General features: G+C 32.6%; 1 protein-coding gene across 1 annotated transcript in view; it reads left to right on the top strand.

Annotated features, from left to right (window-relative positions):
- The window catches only part of LOC142330568 (LHFPL tetraspan subfamily member 6 protein-like), a 182,836-nt gene that overhangs the window by 55,278 nt on the left and 116,285 nt on the right, over nucleotides 1-11,273 (top strand). The gene's annotated exons all lie outside the window — the stretch shown is intronic.

The following is an 11,273-nucleotide window of genomic DNA, read 5'->3' as shown; positions in this document are numbered from 1 at the left end:
AGGGGGAAAAAGGGAATGTCAAACAAAATTGGGCATTAAAAAAAAAATGATAATCTTGATCCAAATATTTCTAGTGTAGATTAGTACTATTACTTTACAAAACAAAAATTAAAAGGAAATAAATCACGAATAAAACATTTTCTATATATATATATATATATATATATATATATATATATATATATATATATATATATATATATATATATATACATACATAGAGAAAATGTATGTGTGTGTATATATATATATATATATATATATATATATATATATATATAAATGTTAAGTTCGTTTGTGTACGGATTCAAAAACTCAAAATGTTCTGCACGGATTGAGCTCAAATTTTATCACGATATATAACCCGCATCAAAGATTGTTTTCATCTATTTTTAATAAATCTGTCTATCTATTTTTAATTTGGAAATGTAAACAAAGGAAAACCAATCAGATCAATGCAAGATGGCCGTTGTCAAACACAACTACCAATCAAAAGAGCCCGTATGGCCGTTGCCAATGTAAACAAAATTACAACTGATTAAGTAACAAATTTCTTTGAATTATATTTAACAGCTAAAACATCTGTATTTTATTAAAAAAAAACAAAAAAAAAACACCAAAACAAAAAGAAAAGCCACCAAGAAGGATGACTTACAGTAAATAAATTAAAACACCCAACTTTCTTATAGCCCAGATAGACTTAAGACTACGCAAACAAAAAAAGTCGGAATAACTAAATACACAGAAAATAATATCCCTACATATTGACCAAAAAATCCTTTGTTAGGTTTTTTTTTTACATATATATGACCAAACAATCGTTTTTGGTCATTTAGCGTTCTTTGCTATGTAAAAGCAAAGAACAAAATTCACAAATAGTAACACTGAAACCACACAACTAAGTATTTTTTTGTTTTGTTTTGTAAGTTTTTTTTTGTTTTTTTCTAACCTCCGAAACCACCGTTATGCATTGCTTCAGATGATGATATGAATGATTTATAGCGTATGAAAATGCCATGCCTGACCGGGATTCCAACTCGGAACCACCGGATTAAAGTCCGAGACGTTACCACTCGCACCACGAGGCCGGCAAACATATTCGTTAGGAGCCGAATAAAAACACGACTTACCAATATGGCGTTGTGTGTCAAACCAATTTTATACGGACTATAATGACTTTTAATACGCGAAACCCTTTGCAATGATTGAACATTAACTTAAACCTCTTCAAAAATTATTCCTTTTGAACTAAGCCACATTTTGATATCATTGTTTTTCTATAACACGGCTGGAATTCTTTTCGTTTAATGATAAGAAGCGTTGTCGAAGACAACAACCGAATTCTCTTCCAAAGGACATAATACACCGCTAAACTATTTCCAAATAATTCAAATTCGTGTAATTTGAATGTAATTTTTTTACGAATCGCGTTTTTATCAAAATCTCACCTTTTTCTCAATTGACCTGCGGGGTTTTGTTTTCTTTGGAGACCGTAATTCATTAGCAGATTCATACTCGAGAATCACGTTGTAGACTGAAGCAGCACAACTTCTACTTACGTTAGCAGTTTATTAACATCTGAAATCAACGCCGTTTGATTATTCTGTAATTCGTAAGCATTACTCTGCTTTTGAAAGCATTTAAAATAATGTGTTTTTTCGCACGACTTAAGGGCTTTTTTTCGCAGCCCACAAATCTTTATATATAAAAATGTTAAGTTCATTTGTGAACGCTTCAAAAACTCAAAATGTTCTGCATCGATTGAGCTCAAATTTTAGCACGATATATAACCCGCATCAAAGATTGTTTTTATTTATTTTTCGCATCAGTCACATACCCGCGACCGCGAGAAAACAGTTTTTTTAACGGTCAGCTGTGTACCAGTGACCGCGCCATCTGCCGGAAGCGAGGGGAACACTCGCCATACTAGCTAACGACAACCGCAGTCACATGTGAAACAATACCTGTTCCCAATTACATTGTTTATTAACAAAAAAAAAAAAAAACGTATCCACTTGCATCTGATTCAGATTATTTTACAATCTGAATTAAATATTCACTTTAATCGAGGTACTTTTGTGTGTCGCGTCGTAATTGAGCTGCGCCTTTCACCAAGCTCTGAATTTATTAGAAAACGACCAACAGTGGGATACATGTATTAATGACGCGTGCAACACTGCACATCCAAACCAAATTCGCGCATTATTCGCAATTATATTGACCGCTTGCTTCCCTTCATCTCCCACAGAGTTATGGAAAAGATATCGATCGCATATGGCTGAGGATATTTTCCATAGAGTACGCCTAGGAAATACCCATATGACCATGGAATTTACAGAAGACATTTACAACGTACCATTGATAAATATTGTAGATATTTATCAAGTGCTTTTAGCTATTGCAAATAAAGTTCTTAGTCAATTGGGAATGCCAGCATCCACCCGAGCTGCGATTGCTTCATTTGATGTGGATTTACGCCGTGAACAGAGTTACAACATTGGTGATCTTCAGTCATTTGTCCAATCAAACATTCCCAAATTAACGCGTGAACAGAAAGGCATTTATGATCGCATAATGCAAATGATAAATGACGGAGTTGGGGAGACCTTCTTCTTGGATGCGCCAGGAGGAACTGGGAAAACATTCCTCATTAGATTGATTCTAGCAACGGTTCGATCAAAAAATGATAATTATCCTGTTGCGGAATATTAATCAGTCAAAACTCTGCAACGGCACGCGAGTTGCAGTTAAGAAATCGATGAATAACGTAGCGGAAGCAACGATTTTAACGGAGCCTTTCAAAGGTGAAGATGTCCTTATTCCTCGAATACCCATGATCCCGACCGATACACCATTTTAATTTAAAAGATTGCAATTCCCAATTCGATTGGCATTTGCAATCACAATCAATAAAGCTCAAGGTCAATCTTTAGAATTGTGTGGTTTAGATTTACATGCGGGTTGCTTCTCACATGAGCAACTGTATGTTGCGTGTTCCCGAGTCGGCAAACCAGATAGCCTTTATATCTACGCAGACAGTGGAAAAACAAAAAAAATATTGTATATCCACAAGTATTGCAAAATTAAACTTCTATGAAACGTATGCTTTGTTTTGCTTCTCATTTCTCATCCATGCAACCACAATGTGCCACAGCGAAGCGTGGCGGGTAGAGCTAGTATATATATATATGTAATGTGTGCGCGCGTGTGTGTGTAAGTTGGACTATATATCTCTATATAATTTTTTTTTTTTTCTAAAAAGCCGCTTCTTCCAAAACAATTCAAAAAATACGATTTTCAATATATGCTAGCTTTACAAGTGATTTTGTAGTTTAGTAGTTAAATATTAGTTTAAAACATGTTTTAGAAATGCTAAATTATTAATTCTGATAAATATTTTAAAAGGAATGAGAAGGAATTTCAGTTATCTCTTATGTCTCCGGAATACGTTTATAGAAAAACTCCTGGTGCTCCGGACAAAGTTATGCAGATCGTTGTAAAATTCAGATATTTTATATTAAAATGGATACAGATGTAGAACTAAGATCAAATATATAAAAGAAAAAGTTAGTATCCATAAAAATAATGACAGATTATCCCAAGGAATTTTCTTTAAGAAAGTACGTTCAGACGATCTAATATGATAATAGAAGAGTTAAGCATTAGATTTGACTAAACTGTGTTTGAGTGATGAGATTACCTCCATCTCATTTAGGCTAAGTACAGTCTATTTGGTGTAATGGTAATCATTCAAATGTGAATTATTTTGTATATATTGGTAACATCTGACAACTAATCGACGTATTCAATCAAAATGTTCAATGTACTGAAAACTGAAACATTCTCAATTGATGTATACAAAATGATGTATTTGAACTGAAAATTGTTCTTGAATTATACATATATATATGTGTGTGTGTTATTCAAATACAGTCAGCAGATTGATGGTTATTAAAACTGATTGCAAACAGAAATTTAAAATTTATACAGTAGTTAAATAAATGCTGATAAAAATTACGTAGAATGTTACTAATATCATTAATCATTGTTTTAATTTTATTCAAATCTTATGATTGGTTAAATATCATAGATGTTGATTGGTTAGATTTTATTATCTAATAATTTGTCAGTTCCTATTAAAGGTTTGATTGATTGGAAGTAGTGACGTTTTTATTGTCAATCGCAATTCTACTTGTGACTGGTTTGGATAATACTGTATGCTGATTGGTTACTTACGCTAGTAATCTTTAGGTGGCGGTGAAACTTACGTGTAAGCTGCGATATACGAAAACGAATATGTATTGTCATTGGTTTATCTCTTATCGACGTTCTTTGGGAGGGTTAAATTTATCATTTTTTCAGAGTAGTATGTGAAAAGTGGAAGTCTGTAAAAGTGAAAACAGACTGATATGAAGAGACAAATAATAAATAAATATTCAGATATTTTCAATATCATCAAAAACAAGTTCATTTTTTTGTGGGCGAAAAACGCCTGGGAGTTATCATCGCCCGGAATTTTATTAATAAAAGGGTAAAATAACTCCAAAATAATAAACTATATAAGGTGTAAACGAAATATTAATCGTATAATAAACATTTATTAAAACAAGCCAAGAAGGCAAAATAAAACTAAAAACTAATACCACAGACGAAGTTGATAAAATATAAAAGTTAAAATAATCGAATAAAGAAACTATATAAAACTTACCTAATTCCGATGGGTTGTGCAAAAATCCCCTCCCCGGATAGTAAAATTAAATACATAGAACCAAAAAAATCAAAATTGAAAGTAAAGGTTAAAGTTATTAAAAAAACTCTTCTTACAGAAAAACATATATGATAATATTAAACTCTTTGCAGTAACCTGGTACCATGCAAAAAGAGAAACATCCGGTCCAAAATCCCGTTATTATTGCACAAGATATCACGGATGTTTCTGGGTATATTAAACTGATGACGCAACGCCGCATAACATATGCAGACCACAAGAATGTGGTGCACAGTCATGCGGCAGTTGCATCGTGTGCATAGGGTGTGTGATCCTCGTATGTCCTAACCGTAGGCTAGAGGACCACTTCCTCACGATGAGATTTTCTGCAAGAGGAGCCCCATGGCAACACTGAATCTTTAATCCGTCGGAGTTTATTATCGACGGTAGTCGCCCAGTCACTTTGCCACCTTGCTCTCATGAGGAGGTTCAATACACGCTTCTTTGGCAGCAGAATCTGCTCTTTCGTTACCTAGAATCCCAACGTGGCTAGGGATGCAGCAAAAACCTACCTCTGGAAGCATCAAAAACAAGTTCAGGCCGGACTTATAAAGTTACACATATTCATACATTAGCCTGTTTCATTATAAAATTACAAAATAAAAATTATTTACTTTTTTCGTAAGTGTTTTGCCGATGACCTGTTATAAATACTTGTAATCGAAAATAAGTATTTTATAACTTATGTAAAACGTTGCTTGTTTGCAGATTTTAAAAAGATTTAATGTTAATCGTGAGATTAAGTTAATTTTTAAAATTTTACTACAATACTGCACCATATTATTTTATATTATGACTTTCAGTATATACCGTCAAAATCTTTATCGGGTTTCTTTTAATATCAGAAACAAAATTTTTTAGAGAGTTTTGTTTTTTTATATAGAAAAATAAAATAAAAAATGAGGTAGTGTTTTTGCATTTACAAAGATGTCCATATGTGTTAATTAGTAAAACAATAATAATAATAGTCAGTTTTATTGTTTAATTAACAAAAAATGCTTTATGTTTGTATTTATGTGCGTATATTGATCGTACTGTAAATGTTCTGATTTTCTGATGTCCTTATTAATATAAATATTTATTATCCTAATTTTGTGACTCAAATTTTTCCAAAACTACTGAATCAATTTCGTTGAAATATAGGTATGTAAAAGTGGTGTAACTGAAGTTCTGCATGTGAAAATTTAATAAAGATTGATTGAGTCGATTTTGAGTTTTTTGAGTTTAATATTGAAAAAATTGAGCGGAGAAATTTAGAATCGTGGTGTGTTATGGGAAGTTGGATTGTTAACATTTCTTTACTTCCGTATATTTTTTTTTGAGCTATTTATTATATAGTTTTCCAAGTACTGAATATTTTATTTTTTATTGTAGTGGGTTTCTGACGTATAACCTTTTTTGTGGATCAAAAGTTTTTTCGTAAAATTTTGTATTAGAATGAGTTCATACTTTTTCAAAAGGAAACAAAATAATATAACAAAAAGTCTGTCCTATTCCGCAGAACTGCGCAAGAATCTTTTTTCAATTAATCTGTGTTTAATTTACATCGTTATATTTGACAATAATTTCAGTGAATAAGGAATAGAAATTCACTTATCTTTTTTTTTAAAATTCGGTAAAATAAGAATGACTATATTTTAATAACAAATACCCTGTTCAATCTTCGTACTGAACTATTTTAATGATTCATTACAGGATTACAGACCACACTGAACATTTTCTTTCTTTTAGCAGTTTAGTTTATTCGTTTTCCTTACTTTCACGAATTCTTAATTAGCAGAGATAAAAGATTGGCGTTCACAAGATCTGTAATGCTAGTAGGCTACATTACGCCGTTATCCTTAGGAGTTCTATTACTGGACTAATATTTATAAATAGTAATTTAATTGTAATATAAATTATACTTAAATAGTTGTAAATAAATATCGCATTTGTTTGGGAAAAATATTGTCAAAATGAACTACTAGGAAAAGTCATTTCCGTATGGAATGAAAATTTTGTGTCCTATGAAAAATATCTGACTAAGATTCGATCGCCAGATCTTTCAGGTGAAATGCTGAAACGTTACCATTCCGCAACGGAAGCCGGTGGATTAACTTAGTAATAAGTACAATTTGATAAAACGGATACTTAAAATAAAAAAATAAAAAATACACCCAAATTTTCGAGGAGAATAAGGAAAGATTTTAGTTATTACATTTTAAATCAGTTTCGATTTAAGAACTTTTTATCGGATTTCACGTCAGCGTAAATTTGAGTTCAGTTAAAGAGTAGTTAAAAAAATACTTTTGTTAATTTTCTTCAGTTTATTATTATTTTTTTAATTGAAAAAGAACATTATTAAAATAAAATTGCGTAGGTTAACTGAAACGAAATAAAGTCTCCGATCTCCGTGGTGAAATGGTGGAATTCTGTCTTTCAACCACGACATTTTTCACACCCAACAAAAATTTGGCCTTTTGTTGTAAAAGTAAACAAACAAAAATAAGATCACATTTAGTTTATTTCTTTGACCTTGACAGTTAACAAATATTGACAGTTAAAAGGGTGGCAGATAAACACGATTTTACTTCATCATAAAAACGCATTTGGATTTATCGTCGTGTAATTACGTAATTACGATGCTAACCAAGTTATCTAACCATATAATGTTGACTCCATTTTTTAATATTTATAATAAACAGATCACTAAGTTGTAAACAGTTGATTTCATTATTTAACACTGAATGAAAAACTGAAGAAAAGGTGACAGTGGTTGTTATGGCTGGGAAACGTAGACTGAATACAGTGAATTTTAGAGTGGGAAACACGATAGTCCACCCTAGCCCAGCCGCGAAGTACTTAGGCGTATGGCTGGACAAGCACCGGTCCTTTATTATACATGTTGAGGAAGCGGCGAGGAAGAGCGAAAATGTGGTGCAGACGCTCAGCAAAATCGTGAGGAATAAGGGTGGTCCTCATACGGGAAGAGGAAACTGTTGGCCAGTGTGCAATCTTCAGTAGTGTTATATGGTGTTCCTGTACGGCTGGGAGCATTGTCAAGGGCCAGGAACGTGAGTCATTTGGTTATGCGACAACACAGGCAAATATACATACCATCACGGGGTATCGTACGATCAGCGCCGAGGCGGCATCGGTTATAGCTGGGGTGCCACCCATAGACTTACAAGAAAAAATGAGATCTTCAATAGTGGCCGGACGGGACAGAAAGGAAGCAACTGACCGTCTCTACATGGCTTGGCGTGACAGATTGCGGGATTCGAAAAAGGAAGGTGGACCTATAGGCTCATAAGCGATGTCATGAACTGGGTGGAGCGAAAGCATGGTAATACAGGCTATGAATTCATCCAGTTCCTGACTGGACATGGATGTTCCCGGTACTATCTGTACAGGATGGGCAGATTCAATAGAAGTCGCTGTCATGATTGCGGCGGGCTGGATACAGCAGAGCATGTGGTGTTCTTTTGCCCTTGATGGCGCAGCTTAAGAGTAGTGCTCTAAGATCAGGCTGTGGAGACAGCCAACAATATAATCGAAGTGATGCTCAGAAATAGCGAAACATGGCATGTGTCTCGACTACGATTGCAACAATGAAAGGAGAGAATGCCAATGAGGAGGGGCGACGACAGGCTGAGGAGATGCGGATCGATAGAAACTGGGAGTTCGATGACGGGTGATCAAGGGGGGCAGCTTCAGGGGGTGGGCGGCGGGGACTTCTCGAAGTCGTCACTCGTCGATCGCTCCCTGGGAATGCCTTCCGATCATCTAGATTAGGATAGTAGAGTGCCTGGGTGATGATACAGGGACTGTGTACATATCGTATGGTTTAGTTCCGGCCCCTGCATGATATGAGGGGGAGGTTTTTTAGTGGGCAGGAGCCCTGCACTGCCGTCAGTTCGGGCCTGACTGTGGCTGGCAGAGCTTTTTCCTCTCCTTACGGAAAAAAATAAAATAATAATAATAATCGTAATAAAATGATATTTAAACATTAATAAAAATTTTTATTAATGTTTAATAAGAATGTAATCAAGCGTAAAATTAGAAATATAAAAAAACTAAAAAAAAATTATAAAGGAATTGAAAAGTACGTTTATAATTTTGTATATATATATATATATATATATATATATATATATATATATATATATATATATATATGAGGAACAGGAATAATTAAAATTATTTTAAAAGGGTTTAAGGAGATCGCTGTTCAGTGGCACCTCTAAAACAATACTGAAAACTTTAATTAATCTGGACAAACGCATACCTATTTTAATTAGACATAATTTACGATATTTTTACTCCAGCATCGTTTTAATATTCGAACAAGGTTTATAGGATCTGACAAGTCTAGATCAATAACTAACTGGTTGAGGTTGCAGTTTGGTTATCCTTAAAACACAGGTATGTTCAGTAAAATTTATTACAAACTTTCAACATAATGGTAAGCTTAGATGTAATATTGCATTTGTAACATAGAAAGATGCATTACTTACATTAATCGATTCAATTTTAAATGTTATATGTCGGATATGATGGATGGTTTAAAATGACAATAAATTTTACTACTGTATTCTCAAAGGGTTTAAAGAAAGATTTACTGGAAACCTGTACTTTAAATAAAATGAAATGAATTTGAGGACATGGAAATCAATGCATAGAAAGAGAGTATTGTAGTAACAAGTTTAACCTAAGTATTTTAACATTGTTTACAATGAGATATTTCACTTTATTAATTTAAAGTTGAGGTGTGCTATATACGTAACAGACTCACAATTTTGACGTCACAATATATAGTTGTAAAATATATATATGTGTAATAATATGTCTGTATACATACCCGTACATATTCAAAGATTTACATACGAGACAGATCAAGTACATACCGTGTGACACTATAAACATTTTGATGTAAGTGCAGTGTATGTTTAACAGCAATTTCTATTATTTTTATATTTCTGTGACGACACTGTACCTAACGCGGGAGTACACTATGCTGTTACTACAATGCAGGCAGATTATTTTTTTCATTTAAATTCTCTATCTTTCTTTGTAACCGCTAGATAAATATGAAGATGGCTACATTTTTCATTTCTATTGTAAAGCTGGCCGTTACTGTGAAAAAACTATTTCGTTATAATACTTTGGAAACAGATTTCCTAAGGACTTACTGTCCTTAGGAAACCTGTTACGGACCTGCGGGTCCGTAATAATGGAAGAAATTAAATGAAAACAGTTGAGGGTAAAGATAAATGTTATATCTTAATGCATAAACTATACTTAGTTTAAATTAACAAATTTAAATAAAAATAATGGTATGGAGTTTAGAACTGCATGTACCAAACAAGGACGTGATTTGAAACTTAGAAGCTCATTTCATATTCCAATTACTATTAAATAAGTTTGTTAACATAACGAAGTTGATTTTAAATTTATAATATTATTTTACAATATATATTAAAAAGTAACAATTCTATTTTCAGTTATCTATTGAATCGACAAACCTTTCAATCGATTTGGTATTACTGTATATTATATTGCATAAAATACGCACGGCATTCGTTTTAGGTAGAAGGGTAAATGTCAAGTATTACTTTATTGGGTTACGTACGTGTGATATCATGTCACACGTTAATGACAAAAACTGTCACCTCCTCACTTAAATACGAAATGAAACGTCTTCGTTCGTTAATAAATTTATGATATACTGACATGAAACGTTTTACATAAAACTAGAGAAAGTATATTTGGCTTATATTTTTACATAAAAATAATAATAATAATAATAATAATAATAATAATAATAATAATAATAATTTTATTTTATTTTTTTTTTTTTATTTTATTTTATTTTATAATTGTGCAACAGAACAGTTACAAAACCTTTGTATGCCACACAATATCACATAAAGTCACAAAAGAACACCCACATATAAATTAAAAATACAATACTCAAAACACAATAATAATAATAATAATAATAACAATTATGCAGTCAAATACAAAAAATAATTAGAACTTTAAAAACGGTAGCTACGGAGTGATAATAAAAACACATAGATGAAAACATCCAAAAACAAAAAGACAACATTACTAATACATTCCAAATAAAACAAGTTATAAGCAATAACCCTTAAAAAAACAACAATAATTTTAAAATCATGAAAGTGAGCATCACACCAAGGACAATGATCCATCGCCACGTAACCCTCTCAAATTTCTAACGAAGGTTGCCTCATCTTCCCAAAAGCTTAGCTTATCCTGGAACTCCACTGCAACACTGGCACACCGCTCAATCGGAGACACGGTGGAACCAACCGGCGTCACAAATTGCCTAAAATTTAATTATTATTATTGCCTAATAATAATAATAATAATTATTATTATTATTATTGCCTAATAATAATAATAATTATTATTATTATTATTATTATCCGTCGATCTCATTGGTGGACTGATAGCGTCTCAGCCTTTCATCCGGAGGTCCCGGGTTCGAATTCCGGTC

The sequence above is a fragment of the Lycorma delicatula genome, chromosome 9 (assembly GCF_047948215.1).
Source record: "Lycorma delicatula isolate Av1 chromosome 9, ASM4794821v1, whole genome shotgun sequence".
Lineage (NCBI taxonomy): Eukaryota > Metazoa > Arthropoda > Insecta > Hemiptera > Fulgoridae > Lycorma > Lycorma delicatula.
The sequence above is the reverse complement of the archived record's forward strand: the minus strand, read 5'-3'. Positions and strand labels throughout refer to the sequence as shown.